This window comes from Heterodontus francisci, chromosome 22 (genome assembly GCF_036365525.1).
Source record: "Heterodontus francisci isolate sHetFra1 chromosome 22, sHetFra1.hap1, whole genome shotgun sequence".
In the NCBI taxonomy this organism is placed as follows: domain Eukaryota; kingdom Metazoa; phylum Chordata; class Chondrichthyes; order Heterodontiformes; family Heterodontidae; genus Heterodontus; species Heterodontus francisci.
The window spans coordinates 33,854,022-33,879,471 of NC_090392.1; the positions used below are offsets into that span (position 1 = coordinate 33,854,022).

The 25,450-nt window shown below is 45.1% G+C and overlaps 1 protein-coding gene across 2 annotated transcripts in view; it reads right to left on the minus strand.

Moving 5' to 3' along the window:
• Positions 1-4,580: 4,580 nt before the first annotated feature.
• The window catches only part of LOC137381295 (zinc finger protein 271-like), a 33,989-nt gene continuing 13,119 nt past the window's right edge, over positions 4,581-25,450 (minus strand). The window contains exons 3-4 of one of the 2 annotated variants that reach the window (XR_010977127.1): positions 18,575-18,781; positions 4,581-4,737 (exon numbers count right to left, since the gene is read on the minus strand). The gene's annotated coding sequence lies outside the window, so the exon portion shown is untranslated. Of the gene's footprint in view, positions 4,738-12,410; positions 13,008-18,574; positions 18,782-25,450 lie in introns of those variants that run through there. The other variant, XR_010977126.1, reaches the window with a different exon arrangement.

Sequence of the window (25,450 nt, forward strand, 5' to 3'; positions counted from 1 at the left end):
ACATTTGTTGTTTTCAGTATGGTTGATGTAATTGCTGTAATGCCATGAGCTAGGAGTTGTTTGCCAGTGATGCCCACAACCCACAAAACAAATTAAAAAATTAAAAATAACTTCTAAAAATCACCTTGTGCTAATTTAAAATAATGACTGTGATTTATTTCAGTGCAAAAGAGGTAGATTGAAAATGACAATAAAAAATACCAGTCCGTGCTGGCAGTGAGTCAAGTTTGAGCTTCTGATGAAGTTGATGCTACGACGTAACCACTGAGCTGAAGCTGACGCTGATCAAAGGAGGAAAAACCACTAAATATAAAGGATAAGATCAGAAATATCAGGCGCGGTGCAGGTTTGGTCAGTGTCAAATCCCTCCTTATTCAATAGAGGAAGAAGAGACATTCCGATGCCAGAAAGTTCCATAAATAGAATAAAGTCACAAGTACAGGTAACGTCGTCTTTCAAATCCCATCAATGCTAATTTGTTTCTATGTTTCTTTAAGAACTGACTGTTATGAATCTGAAAATGAGCATTATGGGATTGTGTTACCCACTGACTTACTTTCCATTGTTTGTCTGTCAGGTTTACAATTTAATTTGTTTTGGATATTGAAGAGAATCTCATTTCAAGATGACAGCACAATGCACCATGTTTAAAGCAAGCAACGTGTAAAATGGGGGATAGAGATTACTCATTACCTGTGCGCCGAAAGGCCTGTTTCTGTGCTGTAAAACTCTATAACATGTAGATCATTGAGAGAATGTGTATAATGAGAGAACAGGAATGCTCACACGCCATTTAAAGCTATCGACCATTGTTCTAAGTAAGTGTCCTGTCCATAATGATCAAGTGAAAAAGAACTTTATCTCTATTTATCCTACAAATTCATTTCCTAATGTGAGAAGAACCTCAATCAAAGCACACACTAACCTACTATATTCCAAGGAATACAAGCCTACTTTATTTAATCTTGCCTCACAATTTAACCACTAGAGCCTTGGTTACATTCTGGTGGATTTTCACTGTCCTGTTTCCAAGGCCAATGTGTATCATTTATATGGTGCCATGCCCAGAACTATACACAGTACTCCACATGTGGTCTAACCAGGGCATTGTGTAGCTGTAGCAAAACCTCCCCTTTATGTAACAGAATAGAATAGAAACATAGAATGGTTGCAGCACAGAAGGAGGTCATTCAGCCCTTTGTGTTTGTGTCAACTCTCTGCGAGAACAGCTAGTCCCACACACCCACCTTTTCCCCATAGCCCTGCAAATGTTTTCTCTTCAGGTAATTACCCATTTTTCGAATTCGTCCCTGGCCAGGCCAGCATTTGTTGCCCATCTTAATTGCTCTTGAGAACGTGGTGATGAGCTGCTTTCTTGAATTTCTGCAGTCCATGTGGTGTGGATACATCCACAGTGCTGTTAGAGGGGGAGATCCAGGATGATGACCCAGGGACAGTGAAGAAATGACAATATATGTGCAAGTCAGAATGTTGAGTGACTTGGAGGAAGACATGCAGGTGGTGATGTTCTCATGCATCTACTGCTCTTGTAATTCTAGGTGGAGGAGGTTGCGGGTTTGGAAGGTCCTGTCGAAGGAGGCGTGGTGAGTTGCTTGTCTATGGTAATTACTACTGTCACTGTGCACCAGTGGTGGAGGGAGTGAATGTTGAATGTGGTGAATGGGGTGCCAATCAAGCGGGCAGCTTTGTCCCGGATGTGTCGAACTTCCTGAGTGTTGTTGGTTCCGCACTCATCCAAGCAAGTGGACTTGTGCCTTGTCGATAGTGGACATGCTTTGGGGAGTCAGAGGGTGAGTTACTCGCTGCAGAATTCCCTGTCTCTGACCTGCTCTTGTAGCCACGGTGGCTAGTCCAGTTCAGTTTCTGGTCAATGGTAACCCCCAGGATGTTGATAGTGGGGGAATCAGTGATGGTAATGCCGATGAAAGTCAAGGGGAGATGGTTAGATTCTCCCTTGTTGAAGATGATTATTGCCTGGCACTTGAGTGGCGCGAATGTTACTTGCCACTTATAACGCAAGCCTGAATGTTGTCCAGGTCTTGCTGCATATGGACATGGGCTGCTTCGCTATCTGAGGCAGTACGAATGGTGCTGAACACTGTACAATCATCAGCGAACATCCCCACTTCTGACCTTACAATGGAGGGAAGGTCATTGATGAAACAGCTGAAGATTGTTAGGCCTAGGAAACTGCCCTGAGGAACTCCTGCAGCGATGCCCTGGGACTGAGATGTTTGGCCTCCAACAACCACCTTCCTTTGTGTTAGGTATGACTCCAGTCAGTGTAGAGTTTACCCCCTCCCCCTGATTCCCAGTGACTTCAATTTTGCTAGGACTCCTTGATGCCACATTCAATCAAATGCTGGCTAGCTTTTAAGGGTAGTCACACTCACCTCACCTCTAGAATTCAGCTCTATTTTCCATGTTTGGGCCAAGGCTGTAATCAGGTCAGGAGCTGAGTGGCCCTGGAAGAGCCCAAACTGAGCATCGATGAGCAGGCTGTTGCTCTGTAAGTGCCACTTTATAGAACTGTCAACAACACCTCCCATCACTTTGCTGATGATCAAGAGTCGACTGTTGGGGCAATAATCAGCCGGATTGGATTTCAAGATGGATACTGAACTGGCTCGGTCAAAGAAGACAGAGGGTAGCAGTGGAAGGGTGCTTTTCTGAATGGAGGGCTGTGACTAGTGGTGTTCCACAGGATCAGTGCTGGGACCTTTGCTGTTTGTAGTATATATAAATGATTTGGAGGAAAATGTAGCTGGTCTGATTAGTAAGTTTGCGGACGACACAAAGATTGGTGGAGTTGCGGATAGTGAGGAGAATTGTCAGAGGATACAGCAGGATATAGATCGGTTGGAGACTTGAGCGGAGAAATGGCAGATAGAGTTTAATCCGGACAAATGAGGTAATGGATTTTGGAAGGTCTATTGCAGGTGGGAGGTATACAGTAAATGGCAGAACCCTTAGGAGTATTGACAGGCAGAGAGATCTGGGCGTACAGGTCCACAGATCACTGAAAATGGCAACGCAGGTGGATAAGGTAGTCAAGATGGCATATGGCATGCTTGCCTTCATCGGTTGGGGCATAGAGTATAAAAATTGGCAAGTCATGCTGCAGCTGTACAGAACCTTAGTTAGGCCACACTTGGAATATTGCGTACAATTCTGGTCGCCATGCTACCAGAAGGATGTGGAGGCTTTGGAGAGGGTACAGAAGAGGTTTACCAGGATGTTGCCTGGTCTGGAGGGCATTAGCTATGAGGAGAGGTTGGAAAAACTCGGATTGTTTTCACTGGAATGACGGAGGTGGAGGGGCGACATGATAGAGGTTTACAAAGTTATGATTGGCATGGACAGAGTGGATAGTCAGAAGCTTTTTCCCAGGGTGGAAGAATCGGGGACATAGGTTTAAGGTGCAAGGGGCAAAGTTTAGAGGGGATGTGCGAGGCACGATTTTTACACAGAGGGTGGTGAGTGCCTGGAACTTGGTGCCGGGGGAGGTGGTGGAAGCAGGTACGATAGTGACGTTGGTGAGGCATCTTGACAAATACATGAATAGGATGGGAATAGAGGGATACGGACCCCGGAAGTGCAGAAGGTTTTAGTTTAGACAGGCATCAAGATCGGCACAGGCTTGGAGGGCCGAATGGCCTGTTCCTGTGCTGTACTGTTCTTTGTTCTTCTGCTTTTTGTGACTAGGACATACCAGGGCAATTTCCCACATTGCCGGGTAGATGCAGCTTGGCTCGGGGCATGGCTAGTTTTGGAACACAGGTCTTCAGTACGACAGCCAGGATTTTGTCAGGGCTCAAAGCCTTTTCAGTATCTGGTGCATTCAGCCATTTCCTGATATCACGTGGAGTGATTTAAATTGTCTGAGACTGACATTTGATGTTGGGGACCCATTCTCTCTTGAAACCACGACTGAATCTGCCCCAAGAAAGGTAGCCAAAGTTGTAATCTGTTGTACATCGATTTTCAGGTTTATTGAAGGTAAGTTAATTTTATCCTAGGAATGGTTTGGTTTTTGATAGTGGGATAGCCTCTTAAACAGGTGCACATTTTTTACCCGTCCAATCTGTTATCATCATTGGCATGGTGCCACATTCACACTGCCAGAAACACGTGGGCGACAATGACAGGCTCTTACACTTCACCTTGAATGATCCTCCTGCTTATCATCAGCAATAAAGTTTTCCCACTCCCTCCGCACAATGGGACCTGGTATCTATCTTTAATCAGAGTCCAACAACTTGAATCAACTTTCAAAGATCCCTGCATGAAGCTGGATCAATCTATGATAGGTCATTGTATCAGCCTACAGTAGGGCCCTGAATAAAATTATAACAGGTCACTGGATAAACATTCAATAGGTCACTGGAAAGATCTATCGGGATGCAGATGTTCTAGTTTTTTGTGAATATGGATGCGAGGCAGCCAAAGAAAGTCACAGAAATCTGTATATTAGTCAAAGTTACCTTTATAATGATATAACATTGCACACAGCATTAAAACTTGTTTACATAAGCAATATGTATGACCGTTAAACCAAAGGATCTCAGCATCAAGACAGCAGAGTAATCATCTCCCTCGTTGCTCTTGAAGTTTTTTTCCCTCTTGATCATGGACATCTTTCCCCTTGGTGAGGTTTCTTCAGACTCCTCCGACATCAGTAGCAGACCTGCCACATTGTCTTATTTAAAGTTCTTGCTGCATAACAAAACTTAGTGAAATGAATCTGTGTGATTATTGTTTCTGGTGTCGGTTTTTAAAAGCAGATACTGCTTTAAGTTCATTAGTTGTTGTCTCTATGTATGTACACGTACGTCTATTATTTCAGAATACTGAATATTTCAGCTGTGCTGAAGGAAGGCACTATGGAGGACTCGAGCAGTGAGGCAATATGGGCAGAACTCAGAAATAGGAAGGGTGCGGTAACAATGTTGGGGCTGTACTACAGGCCTCCCAACAGCGAGCGTGAGATAGAGGTACAAATATGTAAACAGATTATGGAAAGATGTAGGAGCAACAGGGTGGTGGTGATAGGAGATTTTAATTTTCCCAACATTGACTGGGATTCACTTAGTGTTAGAGGTCTAGATGGAGCAGAATTTGTAAGGAGCATCCAGGAGGGTTTTCCAGAGCAGTATGTAAATAGCCCAACTCAGGAAGGGGCCATACTGGACCTGGTGTTGGGGAATGAGCCCGGCCAGGTGGTTGAAGTTTCAGTAGGGGACTACTTTGGGAATAGTGATCACAATTCCGTAAGTTTTAGAATACTCATGGACAAAGACGAGAGTGGCCCTAAAGGGAGACTGCTAAATTGGGGGAAGGCCAACTATACCAAAATTCGGCAGGAGCTGGGGAATGTAGATTGGGAGCAGCTGTTTCAAGGTAAATCCACATTTGATATGTGGGAGGCTTTTGAAGAGAGGTTGATTAGTGTGCAGGAGAGACATGTTCCTGTGAAAATGAGGGATAGAAATAGCAAGATTAGAGAACCATGGACGACAGGTGAAATTGTGAGACTAGCTAAGAGGAAAAAGGAAGCATACATAAGGTCTAGGAGGCTGAAGAAAGATGAAGCTTTGAAATAATATTGGGAATGTAGGACCAATCTGAAATGAGGAATTAAGAGGGCTAAAAGGGGTAATTATAGACCGGTGAGCCTGACGTCAGTGGTAGGGAAGCTGCTGGAGAAGATACTGAGGGATAGGATCTATTCCCATTTGGAAGAAAATGGGCTTATCAGTGATAGGCAACATGGTTTTGTGCAGGGAAGGTCATGTCTTACCAACTTAATAGAATTCTTTGAGGAAGTGACAAAGTTGATTAATGAGGGAAGGGCTTTAGATGTCATATACATGGACTTCAGTAAGGCGTTTGATAAGGTTCCCCATGGTAGGCTAATGGAGAAAGTGAAGTCGCATGGGGTCCAGGGTGTACTAGCTAGATGGATAAAGAACTGGCTGGGCAACAGGAGACAGAGAGTAGCAGTGGAAGGGAGTTTCTCAAAATGGAGACGTGTGACCAGTGGTGTTCCACAGGGATCCGTGCTGGGACCACTGTTGTTTGTGATATACATAAATGATTTGGAGGAAAGTATAGGTGGTCTGATTAGCAAGTTTGCAGACGACACTAAGATTGGTGGAGTAGCAGATAGTGAAGGGGACTGTCAGAGAATACAGCAGAATATAGATAGATTGGAGAGTTGGGCAGAGAAATGGCAGATGGAGTTCAATCAGGGCAAATGCGAGGTGATGCATTTTGGAAGATCCAATTCAAGAGTGAACTATACAGTAAATGGAAAAGTCCTGGGGAAAATTGATGTACAGAGAGATTTGGGTGTTCAGGTCCATTGTTCCCTGAAGGTGGCAACGCAGGTCAATAGAGTGGTCAAGAAGGCATACGGCATGCTTTCCTTCATCGGACGGGGTATTGAGTACAAGGGTCGGCAGGTCATGTTACAGTTGTATAAGACTTTGGTTCGGCCACATTTGGAATACTGCGTGCAGTTCTGGTCGCCACATTACCAAAAGGATGTAGATGCTTTGGAGAGGGTGCAGAGGAGGTTCACCAGGATGTTGCCTGGTATGGAAGGCGCTAGCTATGAAGAGAGGTTGAGTAGATTAGGATTATTTTCATTAGAAAGACGGAGGTTGAGGGGGGACCTGATTGAGGTGTACAAAATCATGAGAGGTATAGACAGGGTGGATAGCAAGAAGCTTTTTCCCAGAGTGGGGGATTCAATTACTAGGGGTCACGAGTTCAAAGTGAGGGGGGAAAAGTTTAGGGGGGATATGCGTGGAAAGTTCTTTACGCAGAGGGTGGTGGGTGCCTGGAACTCGTTGCCAGCGGAGGTAGTAGACGTGGGCACGATAGCGTCTTTTAAGATGTATCTAGACAGATACATGAATGGGCAGGAAGCAAAGAGATACAGACCCTTAGAAAATAGGCAACATGTTTAGATAGAGGATCTGGATCGGCGCAGGCTTGGAGGGCCGAAGGGCCTGTTCCTGTGCTGTAATTTTCTTTGTTCTTTGTTCTACTTTTGAGCCCTCTTTTGGTGTTGAACTGATTTAAACTATGTGAATATCCCTTGGGCTCGGGACCCAGAAATATCACGCAAAACTTTGCACTTTTTGAGTTCACATATATTTAGGAAATCTTTCAGTTTGCATACCCACTTATCAGAAAAGTTTGGATCATTTTGTCTAATTACTCACCATTGCTAGGCATTAATGATGGACAGTTGTCTATTTGGTGTGTATCAGTCAATTTCCTTAGAGTTGAAAACAGGTGCAACGCTTCACCCAAAACCTGTCCTTCTAGCTCAGTGATTGGGGGTGCGGGCTGCCCCAGCTATTTAAGTGAGCCTCCGCACTTAATATCATGGCAGCTCTTTGGTGTGTGGCTTTGAGCTCACTGCCAAGATTGGCGGCGGGCTCTTAAAATTCGGTCCTAGACCTTGGGAAGATGGCACAACTTAGGTAAGATGAAGCATACTGTTTCAGCAAAATACAAACACCTTTTCTTGGAAGATTGACTGCACATGTTTAAGGGTATTGGAGAAAGTGAAAGAAAGATAGAGACCAGTTCGCCGCACAGTACAACAGGTCATCTGGTCAAGTTTTTTGCCGTGAATTCATTTGGAAAAGACTTTTTTGTCCCACACTCCATAGAGCGGCTTCACGTGCCTGTGGTCCGCTCCATATAGAGTGTGTTCCCCGCCCGAGTCCGACACACCCACATACAGTGGGTTCCCAGCCACAGGACCCCTTCCCAATAGAGCAAGCTCCTGCTGCCAGGGTCTTGCTCCCATAGAGTGGTTTATCCAGTGTCCCATCATGGGTTTAGCCAATGAACTATCATAGATTGATCCAGTGAGGTGTTGTCAGTTTCTTCATTGGATTATTGTAGGCTGATCTGGTGATCTATTGTAGGTTAATCCATTGACTCGTTGCAGATTTGTCCATTGATCAGTTGCATAAAGCAAGACTTTGAGACAGATTGGGCTCCGATTCAGTGATCCATTGCAGGTTTACCGCATATCTATTGATAAGAGCAACCCATGCTTTCAATAGTCTGGAACAGTGAGCTCAAAGGACAGGTTTTGGGTGAAGCGTTGCACATGGGTGGAGAATGTCAGTCTTTCTAAAATAAACATGCTGAACTGGGAAAGTAAAACCAATGCTATGAGGTAAAAACAACAGAAATAGTGCAGGCAAGCGAGAGCAAGTGGTATTTGAGTTTATGAAGACTAGGGGCAGGTTTTAACAAGCCCTCAACGTTGTGATCCATGGCTTGGGGGGGCCTGAAGATGGCCCCGAATGAGGCCCACCATGGACCTCGGCGCCAGCAGAGCCCGGCCAATCATGAATGTGACGCGCACCCCCCCCCCCCCCGCCTCAATCACTGCTGGGCGACGGGACCACAATTCAAATATGCAAATCAATAAAATTCATAAATTTAAATACACTTACCTGAGATCTTGAGGGCCCACTGCAATCCTCGGCGTGGAGTCTGGCAGTCCACGTGTTTAGATCCCCGTCCGGGGATACAAGGCACCACACTGGTGAGGAGGGAGAAGGAGGTATGTTTGTCAGTGCGGGAGTGGGGGGGGATGGGTTAAATAGACATAATGGGTGTAGGGAATGGTGGGAAGGGTTGAACCTTAAACTTTGTGCAGTTTGGGGGTAAAGGTCAGATGTAAGAGGTAAGTGTTTTGGTGGGAGAAGGACAAATAGCTACTGTAATTGCTATTGGGGGGGTGAGAAAAGGGGATAAGAAATTTATTTATTTAGTTTTGGGGGAATCTTTCTTTAAAAATTTAAATTATGCTGGCAAGGGGTCTGGCTGCCCTTTAAAAATGGCGCCAGCGCCTGAGCACAGGCAGCTGATGCCATTGACGGACAACCCGCCCCCTCCGCATGATTGGGGTGGGGGGGGTGCAGGCCGCCCCAGCTATTTAAATGAGCCGCCGTGCTTAATATCGCTGCGGCTCTTTGGCGTACACCTTTTTTGAGCTTACTGCCAAGATTGGCAGCGGGCTCTGAAAACACAACCCTAGGCCTTGGGAAGATGGTACTACTTTGGTGAGATGAAGCATAGTGTTCCAGCAAAATACAAATATCTTTTTTTGGAAGATTGACTATAAGGGGCTTCACATGATGTAAGGGTACTGGAGAAAGTGAAAGAAAGATGGACAGTTTTCTGGGCGGGTTCAACCCATACGGATTAAACAAAGGGAGCAGACTATAATTGAGTATTATGCTTTTAAAAGAAGCTTCATAGGATTGTGTGGCCTGTCAATATAGTAACACAGGCTCACCCCCTGAAAAGAGGTTGAACACATTAGGGATCTTTACTGCAGTCATGAGAGACAAGCACTGGAGTCGAGAGAAAGCGAAACCCAACTGAGTGTCGAAAGCCCGACTAAGTGCAGTCAATTGAAGCCAGCCACTTTGGGTGATTGTATGACTAGTTCTTTACATGTTTGAGCATTCTAATACTATATACTAGGAACATAGGACATAGGAAAATAGGAGCAGGAGTAGGCCATTCAGCCCTTCGAGCCTGCTCCACCATTATAGATTATGGCTGATGGTCTGCCTCAACGCCATATTCCCGCACTATCCCCATATCCCTTGATGTCATTTAGTAACTAGAAATCTATTGATCTTTGTCTTGAACTTACTCAGTGACTGAGCTTCCCCCACCTTCTGGGGCAGAGAATTCCAAAGATTCACCACCCTCTGAGTGAAGAAGTTCCTTCTCATCTCAGTCCTAAATGGCTTTCCTTTTATTCTGAGATTGTGTCCCCTGATTCTAGACCCCACAGCCAGGGGAAACATCCTTTCTGCATCTACCCTGTCTATCCCTGTAAGAATTATGTAAGTTTCTATGAGATCGCCTCTCATTCTTCTAAACTCCAGAGAATACAGGCCCAGTCTCCTCAATCTCTCCTCACAGGACAATCCCACCATCCCAGGAATCAGTCTGGTGAACCTCCACTGCACTGCCTCTATGGCAAGTATATCCTTCTTCAGGCAAGGGGACCAGAACTGCAAACAATATTCCAGGTGCGATCTCACCAATGCTCTATACAATAGAAGCAAGACTTCACTACTCCTGTACTCAAATCCTCTTGTGATAAAGGCTAACATACCATTTGCCTTCCTAATTGCTTGCTGCACCCGCATGCTAGCTTTCACTGACTTATTGACAAGGACACCTAGGTCCATTTGGACATCAACACTTTCCAATCTCTCACCATTTTAAAAATACACTGCACCTCCATTTCTCCTACCAAAGTGGATAACCTCACACTTATCCGCATTATATTACATCTGCCATGTTCTTGCCCACTTACTCAGCCTGTCCAAATCCCCTTGAAGCTGAAATTGACAGATTTCTAAATACCAATGACATAAAGGGATATGGGGATAATGTGGGGAAAAGGCATTGACGTGGATGATCAACCATGGTCGTATTGAATGGTGGAGTAGGCTCGATGGGCTGAATGGCCTACTCCTGCTCCTATGTGCAGCACAGTGGCGCAGTGGTTAGCACTGCAGCCTCACAGCTCCAACGACCCAGGTTCGGTTCTGGGTACTGCCTGTGCGGAGTTTGCAAGTTCTCCCTGTGACCACATGGGTTTCCGCCATGTGCTCCAGTTTCCTCCCACAGCCAAAGACTTGCAGGTTGATAGGTAAATTGGCCATTGTAAATTGCCCCTACTGTCGGTAGGTGGTAGGAGAATTGAGGGAAGGTGGGGATGTGATAGGGAATATGGGATTAATGTAGAATTAGTATAAATGGGTGGTTGATGGTCGGCACAGACTTGGTGGGCCAAAGAGCCTGTTTCGGTGCTGTATCTCTCTATGACTCTATAAACCAACTCTATGTTCCCCAATCCCATGCGCTTTAATTTTGCTTAGTAGCCTCCTATGTGGTACTTTATCAAAAGCCTTCTGAAAGTTCAAATACGCCATATCCACTGGCTCCCCCTTATCCACTCTGCTAATATCATCCTCAAAAAACTCTATCAAGTTTGTCAAACATGATTTCCCCTTCATAAATCCATGTTGACTCTGCCCAATCAGACCATTATGTCCAGTAATCACATCCTCTATAATAGATTCTAGTATTTTCCTTACCACCAACGTCAGGCTAACAGGTCTGTAGTTCCCCATTTTCTCTCTCTCATCCTACTTAAGCAGTGGGGTTACATTTGCAACCTTCCAATCTGCAGGCACCATTGCAGAATTTATAGAATTTTAAAAGAGCACCAATGCATCCACTATCCTGTAGCTATCTCTTAACACTCGAGGGTGAAGATCTTCGGGTCCTGGGGATTTGTCAACTTTCAGTCCCATTAATTTCTCCCATACCACTTTTTTACTAATCTAATTTCTTTCAGTTCCTCATTCTTACTGGACCCTTGGATCTCAATTATTTCAGGGAGATTTCTAGTATCTTCCTCCGTGAAGACAGACACAAAGCAATAATTTAGCTTCTCTGTTTTCCATCATAAATTCTCCTGTCTCTCCCTGTAACTGACGCACATTTGTCTTTGCCAATTTTTTCCTTTTTACATACCTGTAGAAGCTTTTATATTTCTTGCTAGTTCACATTCCTATTCTATTCTCTCTTTCTTTATCAACTTTAATTTCTTGGTCCTCTTTTGCTGGATTCTAAAATCCTCCCAATCCTCCGGCTTACGACTTTTTTTTGGTAGCTTTACAAGCCTCTCCCTTTGATCTTAAACTTCTTTTGTTAGCCACGGCTGACTCGCTTTCCCTATTGGGTTCTTTTGCCTTAAAGGAATGTATGTTTTTTTGAAAACCGTGCATTAATTCTTAAATACTAGCCATTGCCTGTCTACTGTGAAATCTTTCAACGTATTTTTCCAATCCACCACGGCCAACTTACTCCTTTATACCTTCATAACTGCCCTTGTTTAAATTTATGACCCTAGTTTCGGATTGAACTACATCTTTTTCAAACTTATGGAAAATTCTATCATACTATAGTCACTTTTCCCTAAAGGTTCTTTTACCACCAGATTATTAATTCGTCCTTTCACATTGCATAATACTAGATCCAAAATAGCCTGTTCCCTACTTACTTCATCAACATATTGCTCCAGAAAACCATCTCAGACACATTCCAGGAATTCTTCTTCCACAGTATTGGTGTTCATTAGATTTACCCAGTCTATACATGGTTACAACCAAGGTGGGAGGAGTGCACTGTTAATTCAGTCCCACTTCTCTGCAGGTCACAACCTATTCTTTAAATTTTTCTACTTGTTGAAACAGTCAGTCAATCAGATACACTATTTTCCCCAGAATAGAACCAGGTTTCTTTACTGAACAACAAAATTAAAAGTTTATTATAGAACAAGTAATTAACTAGTAACGAAGCAAAACAATATCACTTGGATCAAATTTTCAAAAATCCATCATTAGTTTTTAAAACGTCCCCTTTACCTTAGTCCTTTCACACTCACACACACATACATATTCCAGCTAACCAAAAAAAGTAAAAAAGGATGTTTAGATCAGAGCTCTATTACAGACAAAAAAAAACACACTCGGGCAGATCACTTGCCCACCCCTGAAAAAACAGCAGATAAGACACGCTGCATCAAACTGGCACACAGTCCAAACTCCGAGCACACGTAGACAGGATCTTTAGAAATCTTCCAGAATTAGCTCTCTTCAGTCGGCGTTGAAAAATAATTTAGCAGGCCTTCTTGAAATACAAGAAAAAAGATGAATTGGCATACTGAACTTCACAGAGTTTTTTAGGAATGACGAGAAAGCAAGCAGAGTTGTAGTCTTCTGTTCTTCCTTGGAAAGCACTCCTTTTTCTGTCTTTTTTGACACTTCAGCAGCACTTGACTTTTTAAAAACATTCAGCAAGAATCTGGTCTCTTCCTCCAGAAGGTTATATTGACTGGGACTGCCTTAGTGCTAAGGGATCAGATAGGGAAGAATTTGTTAAGTTCTAGGATAGTTTTCTGAAGCAGTATGTGGATGGCCCTACTAGAGAAGGGGCTACACTCGCCCTCCTCTGAGGAAATGAGGCTGGGCAGGTGGTTGATGTGTCACTGGGGGAGCACTTTGGGACCAATGACCATAACTCTATTAGCTTCAAGATACTTATGGAAAAGGATAGGACTGGTCCTCAAGTTGAAGTCCTAAATTGGGGGAAGGCTAATTTCGATGGCATCAGACAGGAACTCTCAAAAGTTGAATGGGAGAGGCTGTTTACAGGTAAAGGGACGTCTGGCAAGTGGGAGGCTTTTAAAAGTGAGATAGGAAGAGTTCAGGGCCGGCATGTTCCTGTTAGGTTGAAGGGCAAGGCTGGCAAGTTTAGGGAACCTTGGTTGACGAGGGATATTGAGAATCTGGTCAGGGCAAAAAGGAGGCATATGTCAGGTATAGGCAGCCGGGATCACGCGAGTCCCTCGAGGAGTATAAGGGATGTAGGAGTACACTTCAGAAGGAAATTAGGAGGGCAAAAAGGGGCCATGAGATTTCCCGGGCAGATAAGATAAAGGAGAATCCTAAAAGATTCTATAAGTATATTAAGAGTAAAAGGGTAGCTAGGGAGAGAGTAGGTCCCCTTAAGGATCAGTGTGGCAATCTATGTGTGGAGCCACAGGAAATGGGCGAGATCTTAAATGAATATTTCTTGTCCGTATTTACTGTGGAGGTGGTCATGGAAGCTAGTGAGTTCAAGGGAGGGAACAGGGATCTCCTGGAGCATATCAACATTACAAAGGAGGTGGTGTTGGAGGTTTTAAAGCGCATTAAGGTGGATAAATCCCCAGGGCCTGACCAGGTGTATTCTAGGATGCTATGGGAAGCAAGGGAGGAGATTGCTGGGGCCCTGGCAGAGATTTTTGTATCATCGTTAGCCACGGGTGAGGTACCGGTAGACTGGAGGATAGCTAATGTTGTGTCGTTTTTAAGAAGAGCAGCAGGGATAAGCCAGGGAACTACAGGCCGGTGAGCCTTACATCAGTGGTGGGAAAGTTATTGGAAGGGATTCTGAGAGACAGGATTTAAATGCATTTGGAAGGGCAAAGTCCGATTAGGGATAGTCAGCATGGCTTTGTGCGTAGGAAATCATGTATCACAAATTTGATTGAGTTTTTTGAGGAGGTGACCAAGAAGATTGACGAGGGCAGCGCGGTGGACGTTGTCTACATGGACTTTAGCAAGGCCTTTGACAAGTTCTCGCATGGTAGGCTGGTCCGGAAGGTTCGAACACATGGGATCCAAGGTGAGCTAGCCAATTGGATACAAAATTGGCTTGGTGATAGTAGGCAGAGGGTGGTAGTGGAGGGTTGTTTTTCAGATTGGAGGCCGGTGACCAGTGGTGTGCCGCAGGGATCGGATATGGGCCCTCTGTTGTTTGTCATATATATTAATGACTTGAATGTGAATGTAGGGGGTATGATTAGTAAGTTTGCAGATGACACCAAAATTGGTGGTATAGTGGACAGTGAAGAAGGTTGTCTAAGGTTACAACAGGATACAGATCAACTGGGAAAGTGGGCAAGGGATTGGCAAATGGAATTTAATGCAGACAAGTGTGAAGTGATGCATTTTGGGAAGGTAAACCAGGGCAGGATATATACAGTGAATGGCAGGGCCCTGGGGAGTGTTGTTGAGCAGAGAGACCTTGGGGTGCAAGTACATAGCTCCCTGAACGTGGCAACACAGGTAGACAGGGTGGTGAAGAAGGCGTATGGCATGCTTGCCTTCATCGGCCGAGGCATTGAGTACAAGAGTTGGGACGTCATGTTACAGTTGTACATAACGTTGGTTAGGCCACATTTGGAGTACTGTGTGCAGTTCTGGTAGCCACACTGCAGGAAAGATGTGATTAAGCTAGAGAGGGTGCAGAAAAGATTCACAGGATGTTGCCTGGTTTGGAGGGCTTGAGTTATAAAGAGACATGGATAGGCTGGGTCTGTTTTCCCTGGAGCGAAGGAGGCTGAGAGGGGACATGATAGAGGCATATAAAATTATGAGAGGTATAGATAGCCAGAGTCTGTTTCCCATGGTAGGGGTGACTAAAACTAGAGGGCATAGATTTAAGGTGAGAGGGAGGAGGTTTAAAGGGGATCAAAGGGGTAAATTTTTCACACAAAGGATAGTGGGTATCTGGAATGAGATGCCAGAGGAGGTGGTGGAGGCAGGAACAGTAGGGACATTTAAGAGGCATCTGGGCAGGTACTTGAATGAACAAGGCATAGAGGGATATGGAATTAATGCAGGCAGGTGGGATTAGTATAGATAGGCATTCTGGTTGGCATGGACGCGGTGGGCCGAAGGGCCTGTTTCTCTGCTGTACGACTCCATGACTCTATGGTATAACACACACGCACTGACTAACAACCAGAAAACTTGTCAGTTTTCTGCCCATCCAGATGTTCTGTTGCTACTGGGCTTGTCCAATCAAAAGAGTGCTGGTGGATTTCTGCCCCTGTTGCCAGGGCTTCTGCTCTAAGCCATGTGACAACCAGCACCACTGCTGTCAATCCGGCCTTCACTATCCTCTTGATTAAAACACATTTATTTAGTTTAATTATAAATTCCTTTAAAAAAATTATTTTTAACAAAACAGAGTCACTTTCATAACAACGTAGATTGAAGTCACCCATGATTATTTCATTGGCCTTGCTACATGCACTTCTCATTTCCTGATTTATACCATGCCCTACATTACCACTACTGTTTGGTGGCATATAAACCACTCCTACCAATAATTGTTGACCCTTGCTGTTTCTTAGCTCCACCCAAACAGATTCTACATCCTGTTCTTCCGATCAAAGATCCTCTCTCACTAATGCACTGATCCCATCCCTTATCATCGGCACTACTCCACTTCCTTTTCCATTTTGTCTGTCCTTCCTAAATGTCAAATATCCTTTAATATTCAGTTCCCAGTCTTGGTCACCCTGTATGCCAATTAAATCATACCCATTTACTTCTACTTGCACCATCAACTCATCTACCTTGTTGTGAATGCTGCCTGCATTCAAATAGAGTGCCTCTAATTCTGACTTTTTAACACTTTTCTGCATTTTGACCCGGGTTGGTTCTAGAAATTGTTTCTGCTGCTTTCCACTTTCATTCACAGCTTTTCTATTTCCCGTAACCAGTTTTGTTTTTCTCCTATCTGAATTCCCTTGCAGGTTCCCAACCCCCTGATAAGTTAATTTAAACCCTCCCCAACAGCTCTAGCAAATCTCACCACGAGGATATTGGTCCATCTTGTACAGGTCCCATCTGCCCCAGAACCAGTCCCAATGCCCCAGGAATCTAAAGCCCTCCCTCCCACACCATTTTTCCAGCCACGTGTTCATTTGCTCAATCTTCCTATTTCTATACTCACTAGCATGTGGTACTGGGAGTAATACTGAGATTACTGGTTTAGATGTCTTGCTTTTCAATCCCCTTCCTAGCTTCCTAAATGCTGCTTTCAGGACCTTATCCCTCTTTCTACCTATGTCATTGGTGCTAATGTCGACCACGACTTCTGGCTATTCACCCTCCCCCAAAAGAATGTCCTGCAGCCGCTCCAAGACATCCTTGACCCTGGCACCAGGGAGGCAACATACCATCCTGGAATCACAGAAACGCCGGTCTGTTCCCCTAACTATCGAATTGCCTTCCACTATTTCCCTTCCACTGTTCTTCTCCCCACCTGTGCAGCTGAGCAACTTGTGGTGCCACAAACTTGGCTCTTGCTACATTCCTCTGATGAACCATCGCCCTCACCAGTATCCAAAACGGAAAACTGGTCAGTGAGTGAGATAGACTCAGAGGACTTCTACACCACCTGCCTGGTCTTTCTAATCTGCGGAGGGACCACTTTGTTAAACATGCTATCCATGTAGTTTTCAGCTTTGCGGATGCACCACAGTGACTCCAACTTCTGCTCAAGTTCCAAAATGTGAAGCTCAAGTTTTTTCAGTTGGAGGCTTTTAGTAAATACAAGGAGAGCAAATCAACGGAAGCATTAGTGGAGTACAGAAAGTGTAGGATGGAGCTTAAGAAAGCAATTAGGAGAGCAAAGAGGGGATATGAGAAAGCTCTGGCTGGTAAAAGTAGGGAAAATCCCAAGATATTCTATAAGTATATCAATGGGAAGAGGATAACCAGGGAAAGAGTAGGACCCATTAGGGACCAAGGGGGAAATCTGTGGGTGGAGCCAGAGGACATTGGTAGGGTGTTGAACGAATACTTCACATCTGTCGTCACCCAAGAGAAAGAGGATGTGGATATGGAACTCAAAGAGAGAGACTGTGAGGTTCTTGAGCAAATTGTCATAGGGAGTGACAAGGTATTGGAGGTTTTGGAAGGCTTAAAAGTGGACAAATCTCGAGGTCCGGACAATTTGTGTCCCAGGATGCTGTGGGAGGTGAAGGTGGAGATTGCAGGGGCTCTGACCCAAATTTTTCATTCCACTCTGACCACAGAGGACTGGAGAACAGCTAATGTGGTCCCACTATTTAAGAAAGGTTGTAGAGATAAGCCATGGAACTACAGACCAGTGAGTCTCACGTCAGTGGTAGGGAAACTATTGGAGAAAATTCTGAAGGAGAGAATCTATCTCCACTTGGAGAAGAAAAATTTGATTAGGAATAGTCAGCATGGCTTTGTCAGAAGGAGGTCATGCCTAACAAATTTGATTGAATTTTTTGAGCATATGACCAGGTGTGTAGATGAGGGAAGTGCAGTTGATGTAGTTTACATGAATTTCAGCATAGCCTTTGACAAGGTCTCACATGGGAGACTGAGGGGTGACCCGATGGAGGTGTACAAGATTATGAGGGGCATGGACAGGGTGGATAGGGAGCAGCTGTTCCCCTTAGTTGAAGGGTCAGTTATGAGGGGACACAAGTTTAAGGTGAGGGGCAGGAGGTTTAAGGGGGATTTGAGGAAGAACATTTTTACCCAGAGGGTGGTGATGGTCTGGAATGCACTGCCTGGGGGGGTGGTAGAGGCGGGTTGCCTCACATCCTTTAAAAAGTACCTGAATGAGCACTTGGCATGTCATAACATTCAAGGCTATGGGCCAAGTGCTGGCAAATGGGATTAGGTAGACAGGTCAGGTGTCTTTAATGCATCGGTGCAGACTCGATGGGCCAAAGGGCCTCTTCTGCACTGTATTATTCTGTGATTCTGTGAGACACTTCCTGCACGTGATTGTCTAGACCATGTGAAGCATCCACGACTCCCTACAAGATGGGCATTCCACACAGCTGAGCTCTCCGGCCATGCCAGCAGCTTGCTTTCAGATTATTTACATTAAACTGGAGACTAGAAAGTAGAAAGTAAAATTACTCACCAATCAGCTCCTTTTGTGTGTATAGGGTAGGTACTTAAGAGTTCAAAAAGAAATACAAACTTTTACCTTTCTTCTACCTTTTTCTATAATCCAATTATTAACCCACCTTTCCTAAAAGTATTGAAGGTGTCAAGCTCTTTACAAACAGACACTTACACCAGATACTCACCAACCAATCAGTTTGCAACTTTGCTGTGACGTCACAGACTTTTTCAAACTCAGTGCGCACTGATTCCAAGGAGCTCCCATTCTGTCCCTCTCCGACTCCCAGGTAAGTGTGGGCCTCGAACCTCAGCTCCAATTTATAGTCTCCCACTCCGGGCTGTTTCCTCACAGGTCCGATGCCTCTCCGACTCCCAGTTAAAGCATTCATTTGCTGGGCACAAAGAAAGCAGTTTTGTTTTTTTATTATTTTCTTTTCTTTCTCAATCTGTTAAATCTATAATCATCTTCTGTAACCATTTTGATTTTCCAGTAATCATTTTAAATATGTGCCAGTTTTAAATCTCGAATTGTGCGTGGAAATAAACTAACCCCATTAAGCAGAACAAGCTTTTGATTGAGTCATCAATTTGTTCTCCTGAAATTCACGGGTCAAAACGCCCTGAGTGAGTGTTTAAAAAAATGAAAAGGCTGACAGGAGTTTATCTCGACAGTATGTCAGTGACCTCACTGATCAGTTCCCTGCACAGAGGCCAGTCTGATTGATAGGCCTGGCCTCCAGCAGACAGACAGCTGCTCCATGAAGATAAATCTACGCCAGGGAGTTGGGGTTGATTGGTGGGGTGGGGGGGAGGGGGGTCGAACAAAGGGGTGAATCGATCAGGCTATGGTCGAATGTGAGCTGGAGGAGGGGTATTGATTGGGAGATCGAACAGGGATGCATCTATCAGGGGAAAATGGGGGGGGGCAGTCAATCAGTAGGGGGTTGACTGGGAGGAGAAGAAGGGTGGGCTGCTTGGAGGAGGGGGTCCATCAGAGTTGTCGATCATGGGGGGAGACAGGGGCTTGATTGGGTAGGCTGTTGATCCCAGTGATGAGGTCGAGGGCCTAAGGTAAAGGAGGCCAGATTCGTCGTGGTGGGCGGGATTGCAGCCATGAAGGTGGGAAATCAGATGTCTCGGGGAGGGGGAATGTAGGCCTGGGGGAAATTGGAGGCCTGGGTTGGAGATTGGAGGCCTCGGGGTGGAGGAATGCAGGCCTGGGGGAAATTGGAGGCCTCGAGGCGGAGGGGAAGGGTGTGCAGGTACCTCAGGTTGTGGGAGATCAGACTTCGGACCCCAAAAATAGGGGGATCAAAAACCTCGTGGTAGGATTAGAGGCCTCATGGGCAAGGTCGTTGGGGGTAGCCCGATCTCTGAGGTTCCTCAGGCAGGTACCTGGAGGTGGCGATAAAGGCACTCACTCCTGAATTCACCTATGTCCTCATTGTGATGACGCTGCTGGGTTTCCTGACACTCGGGAAACATGGACGACAACAGTTAACATTGAAAACCTGAATGGCAATGAGGTTCACAGCCTCATTATCATGTTTAAAGTTACAACCCACATCCATACAATTTTGTTGCTGCTGATAACCCACACTGCCTCATGGATGCCTAGTTTGAGCTGCTAAGTCTGTTCTGATTCTATCCTGCCTAGCAGGGTAACAGTGCCATACAACACGCTAGAGAGTGTCTTCAATGCAAGGCCAGCACTTTGTCACCACAAGGACTGTGGAGTAGTCACTCCTACCAATTCTGACATGGCTATATGCATCAACGACAGGTAGATTGGTGAGGATGAGGTCCATTAGGTTTTCCCCATGCTTTGATTTTCCCACCACCCTGTCGCAGGCCCAGTCTGGCAGTTATGTACTTCAGTACTCGGCCTGCATGGTAATTCAATAATGGTACCATAGAGCAATTCTTTGCGATGGCTATGAAATCCCCCACTCAGAGTACAATTTGTGTCCTTACTACTCTCACTGCTTTTGTCCACATGTCGGAGTACTGATTCAGCTGAGGAGGGCAATAGGTACCTGATCATGTCCATGCCAGCCGAAAAACGATCCACCTATTCTAAACCCACCTTCCAGCATTTGGTCCGTAGCCCTGCAGATTACGGCACTTGAGGTGCATATCCAGACTACTTTTGAGTGAGCTGAGGGTCTCTGCCTCAACTACCCTTTCAGGCAGTAAGTTCCAGACCATCACCACCCTCTGGGTGTAAAAGGTTTTCCTCCTCTCCCCTCTAATTTTTCTACCAATCACTTTAAATCTATGCCCCCTCGTCACTGACCTCTCTGCTAAGGCGAATAGACCCTTCACCTCCACGCTATCCAGGCCCCTCAAAATTTTGTAATTTCAATCAGATCTCCCCTCAGCCTTCCCTGTTCCAAGGAAAACAATTCCAACCTATCCAATCTTTCCTCATAGCTGTATTTTCCAGTCCTGGCAACATCCTCATAAATCTCCTCTGTAGCCTCTCTAGTGCAATTATATCTTTTCTGTAATGAGGTGACCAGAACTGCACACAGTACTCAAGTTGTGGCCTAACCAATGAGTTATACAGTTCCAGCATAACCTCCCCGATGTTGTATTCTATACCTCGGCTAATAAAGGAAAGGATTCCATATGCCTTCTTAACCACCTTATTGACCAGTCCTGCTACCTTCAGGGATCTGTGGACATTCACCCCAAGGTCCCTTACTTCCTTTACACTTGTCAGTAATTTCCCATTAATCGTGTATTCCTTTGCTTTTATTGACCTCCCCAAATGCATCACTTCTCCAGGTTTTTTTTTAGAATATTACAGCGCAGTACAGGCCCTTCGGCCCTCGATGTTGCGCCGATCATCTGACCTACACTATTCCATTTACATCCATATGTCTATCCAATGACCACTTAAATGCCCTTAAAGTTGGCGAGTCTACTACTGTTGCAGGCAGGGCGTTCCACGCCCCTACTACTCTCTGCGTAAAGAAACTACCTCTGACATCTGTCCTATATCTTTCACCCCTCAACTTAAAGCTATGTCCCCTCGTGTTTGCCATCCTCATCCGAGGAAAAAGACTCTCACTATCCACCCTATCTAACCCTCTGATTATCTTGTATGTCTCTATTAAGTCACCTCTCCTCCTCCTTCTCTCTAACGAAAACAACCCCAAGTCCCTCAGCCTTTCCTCGTAAGACCTTCCTTCCATACCAGGCAACATCCTAGTAAATCTCCTCTGCACCCTTTCCAAAGCTTCGACATCCTTCCTATAATGCGGTGACCAGAACTGCACGCAATACTCCAGGTGCGGCCTCACCAGAGTTTTGTACAGCTGCATCATGACCCCGTGGCTCTGAAACTCGAATCCCCTACTAATAAAGGCTAACACACCATATGCCTTCTTAACAGCCCTATTAACCTGGGTAGCAACTTTCAGGGATTTATGTACCTGGATACCAAGATCTCTCTGCTCATCTACACTACCAAGAATCTTCCCATTAGCCCAGTACTCTGCATTGCTGTTACTCCTTCCAAAGTGAATCACCTCACACTTCTCCGCATTAAACTCCATTTGCCATCTCTCAGCCCAGCTCTGCAGCCTATCTATGTCCCTCTGTACCCTACAACACCCTTCGACACTATCCACAACTCCACCGACCTTCGTGTCATCCGCAAATTTACTAACCCACCCTTCTACACCCTCATCCAGGTCGTTTATAAAAATGACAAACAGCAGTGGCCCCAAAACAGAACCTTGCGGTACACCACTAGTAACTAAACTCCAGGATGAACATTTGCCATCAACCACCACCCTCTGTCTTCTTTCAGCTAGCCAATTTCTGATCCAAAGCTCTAAATCACCTTCAACCCCATACTTCCGTATTTTCTGCAATAGCCTACCGTGGGGAACCTTATCAAACGCCTTACTGAAATCCATATACACCACATCCACGGCTTTACCCTCATCCACCTGTTTGGTCACCTTCTCGAAAAACTCAATAAGGTTTGTGAGGCACGACCTACCTTTCACAAAACCGTGCTGACTATCGCAAATCAACTTATTCTTTTCAAGATGATTATAAATCCTGTCTCTTATAACCTTTTCCAACATTTTACCCACAACCGAAGTAAGGCTCACAGGTCTATAATTACCAGGGCTGTCTCTACTCCCCTTCTTGAACAAGGGGACAACATTTGCTATCCTCCAGTCCTCCGGCATTACTCCTGTCGACAATGACGACTTAAAGATCAACAACAACGGCTCTGCAATCTCCTCCCTAGCTTCCCAGAGAATCCTAGGATAAATCCCATCTGGCCCAGGGGACTTATCTATTTTCACTCTTTCCAAAATTGCTAACACCTCCTCCTTGTGAATCTCAATCCCATCTAGCCTAGTAGGCTGTATCTCAGTAATCTCCTCGGCAACATTTTCTTTCTCTACTGTAAATACTGACGAAAAATATTCATTTAACGCTTCCCCTATCTCCTCTGATTCCGCACACAACTTCCCACTACTATCCTTGATTGGCCCTGTTCTAACTCTTATCATTCGTTTATTCCTGATATACCTATAGAAAGCCTTAGGGTTTTCTTTGATCCTATCCGCCAATGACTTCTCGTGTCCTCTCCTTGCTCTTCTTAGCCCTCCCTTTAGATCCTTCCTGGCTAGCTTGTAACTCTCAAGCGCCCTAACTGAGCCTTCACGTCTCATCCTAACATAAGCCGCCCTCTTCCTCTTGACAAGCGCTTCAACTTCTTGAGTAAACCACGGCTCCCTTGCTCGACAACTTCCTCCCTGCCTGACAGGTACATACTTATCAAGGACACGCATTAGCTGCTCCTTGAATAAGCTCCACATTTCGTTTGTGCCCATCCCCTGCAGTTTCCTTCCCCATCCTACACATCCTAAATCTTGCCTAATCGCGTCATAATTTCCTTTCCCCCAGCTATAATTCTTGCCCTGCGGTATATACCTGTCCCTGCCCATCGCTAAGGTAAACCTAACCGAATTGTGATCACTATCGCCAAAGTGCTCACCTACATCTAAATCGAACACCTGGTCGGGTTCATTACCCAGTACCAAATCCAATGTGGCATCGCCCCTGGTTGGCCTGTCCACATACTGTGTCAGAAAACCCTCCTGCACACACTGGACAAAAACAGACCCATCTAAAGTACTCGAACTATTCGAGTTGAATTCCATTTGCCACTTTTCTGGCCATCTGACCAGACCATCAATATCTTCCTGCAGCCTACAGCTATCCTCCTCACTATCTAACACACGGTCAATTTTTATGTCGTCCGCAAACTTCTTGATCATGCCCCCTACATTTGCGTCCAAATCATTAATATACACCACAAAAAGCAGGGGACCCAGTACTGAGCCCTGCAGAACGCCACTGGAAACAGCCCTCCAGTCATTAAAACAGCCGTCAACAATTACCCTTTGTTTCCTGCCACTGAGCCAATTTTGTATCCACCTTGCTGCATTTCCCTGGATCCCATGGGATTTTATTTTTTTTAAACCAGCCTGCCATGTGGGACCTTGTCAAAAGCCTTGATATAATCCATGTAGACAACATCAACTGCACTACCCTCATCTATCTTCCTGGTTACTTCTTCAAAAAATTCGATCAAGTTGGTCAAACAAGATCTTCCCTTAACAAATCCATGCTAACTATCCTTGATTAACCTGTGCCTTTCTAAATGACAGTTTATCCTGTCTCTCAGAATAGATTCCAATAATTTGCCCACTACTGAGGTTAGATTGACTGGCCTGTAATTATTCAGTCTATCCTTCGCTCCCTTTTTAAACAGAGGTGCAACGTTAGCAATTCTCCAATCCACCGGCAGCACACCTGTATCCAGTAAGGACTGGAAAATGATGGTCAGACCCTCTGCTATTTCCTCTCTTCCTTCTTTTAACAGCCTTGGATACATTTCATCTGGCCTTGGTGATTTATCAACTTTCAAGGATGCTAATCCCATTAATACCTCCTCTCTCCCTATGTTTATCACATCCAATACTTCACACTCCTCCTCCTTAACTACAATATTTGCACTGTTCCCCTCTTTTGTGAAGAGAGACACAAAGTATTCATTAAGAACCATACCAACATCTTCTGCCCCCACCTTTTTGGTCTTTTATGGGCCCTACTCTCTCCTTAGTTATCCTCTTACTCTTAATATTTGATAAAAACATCTTTGGGGTCACCTTGATTTGGCTTGGCAATATTCTTTCATGCCCTATCTTTGCTTTCCGAATTTCCTTTTTGACGTCACCCCTCAACTTTCTATATTCATCTCGGCTTTCTGTAGTATTTTATTTTTTTTATTTAGAGATACAGCACTGAAACAGGCCCTTCGGCCCACCGAGTCTGTGCCGACCATCAACCACCCATTTATACTAATCCTACACTAATTCCATTTTCCTACCACATCCCCACCTGTCCCTATATTTCCCTACCACCTACCTATACGAGGGGCAATTTATAATGGCCAATTTACCTATCAACCTGCAAGTCTTTGGCATGTGGGAGGAAACCGGAGCACCCGGAGGAAACCCACGCTACACAGGGAGAACTTGCAAACTCCACACAGGCAGTACCCAGAATTGAACCCGAGTAGCTGGAGCTGTGAGGCTGCGGTGCTAATCACTGAGCCACTGTGCCACTGAGTTCTCGGTGTAAAAGCTGAAATAAAACAGCAAGTGCTGGAATTACGCAGCAGATCAGGCAGCATCTGTGGAGAGAGAAACAGAGTTAACATTTCAGGTCTGTGATCTTTCATCAGAACTGGAAAAGGTTAGAAAAGGATTAGGCTTTAAGCAAGTTAAGGGGAGGGGGACATGGGGAAGAGAACAAAGGGAAAGGTGTCCTGAGGTACTGCTCCCTTGTCCCAGCACAGGCATAGCAGTTCATGTAGTGCTGAGAGTATAGCAGGCTTGGCACTCTTGATTATTTCAGGGGGAATGCTGTCCTTCCCAGGGGCTTTTCCGCTGGCTAGAGAATCAATGGCATCACTGAGTTCCGATTTTGTTGGCTGTATATCCAGCTCATCCATGACTGGT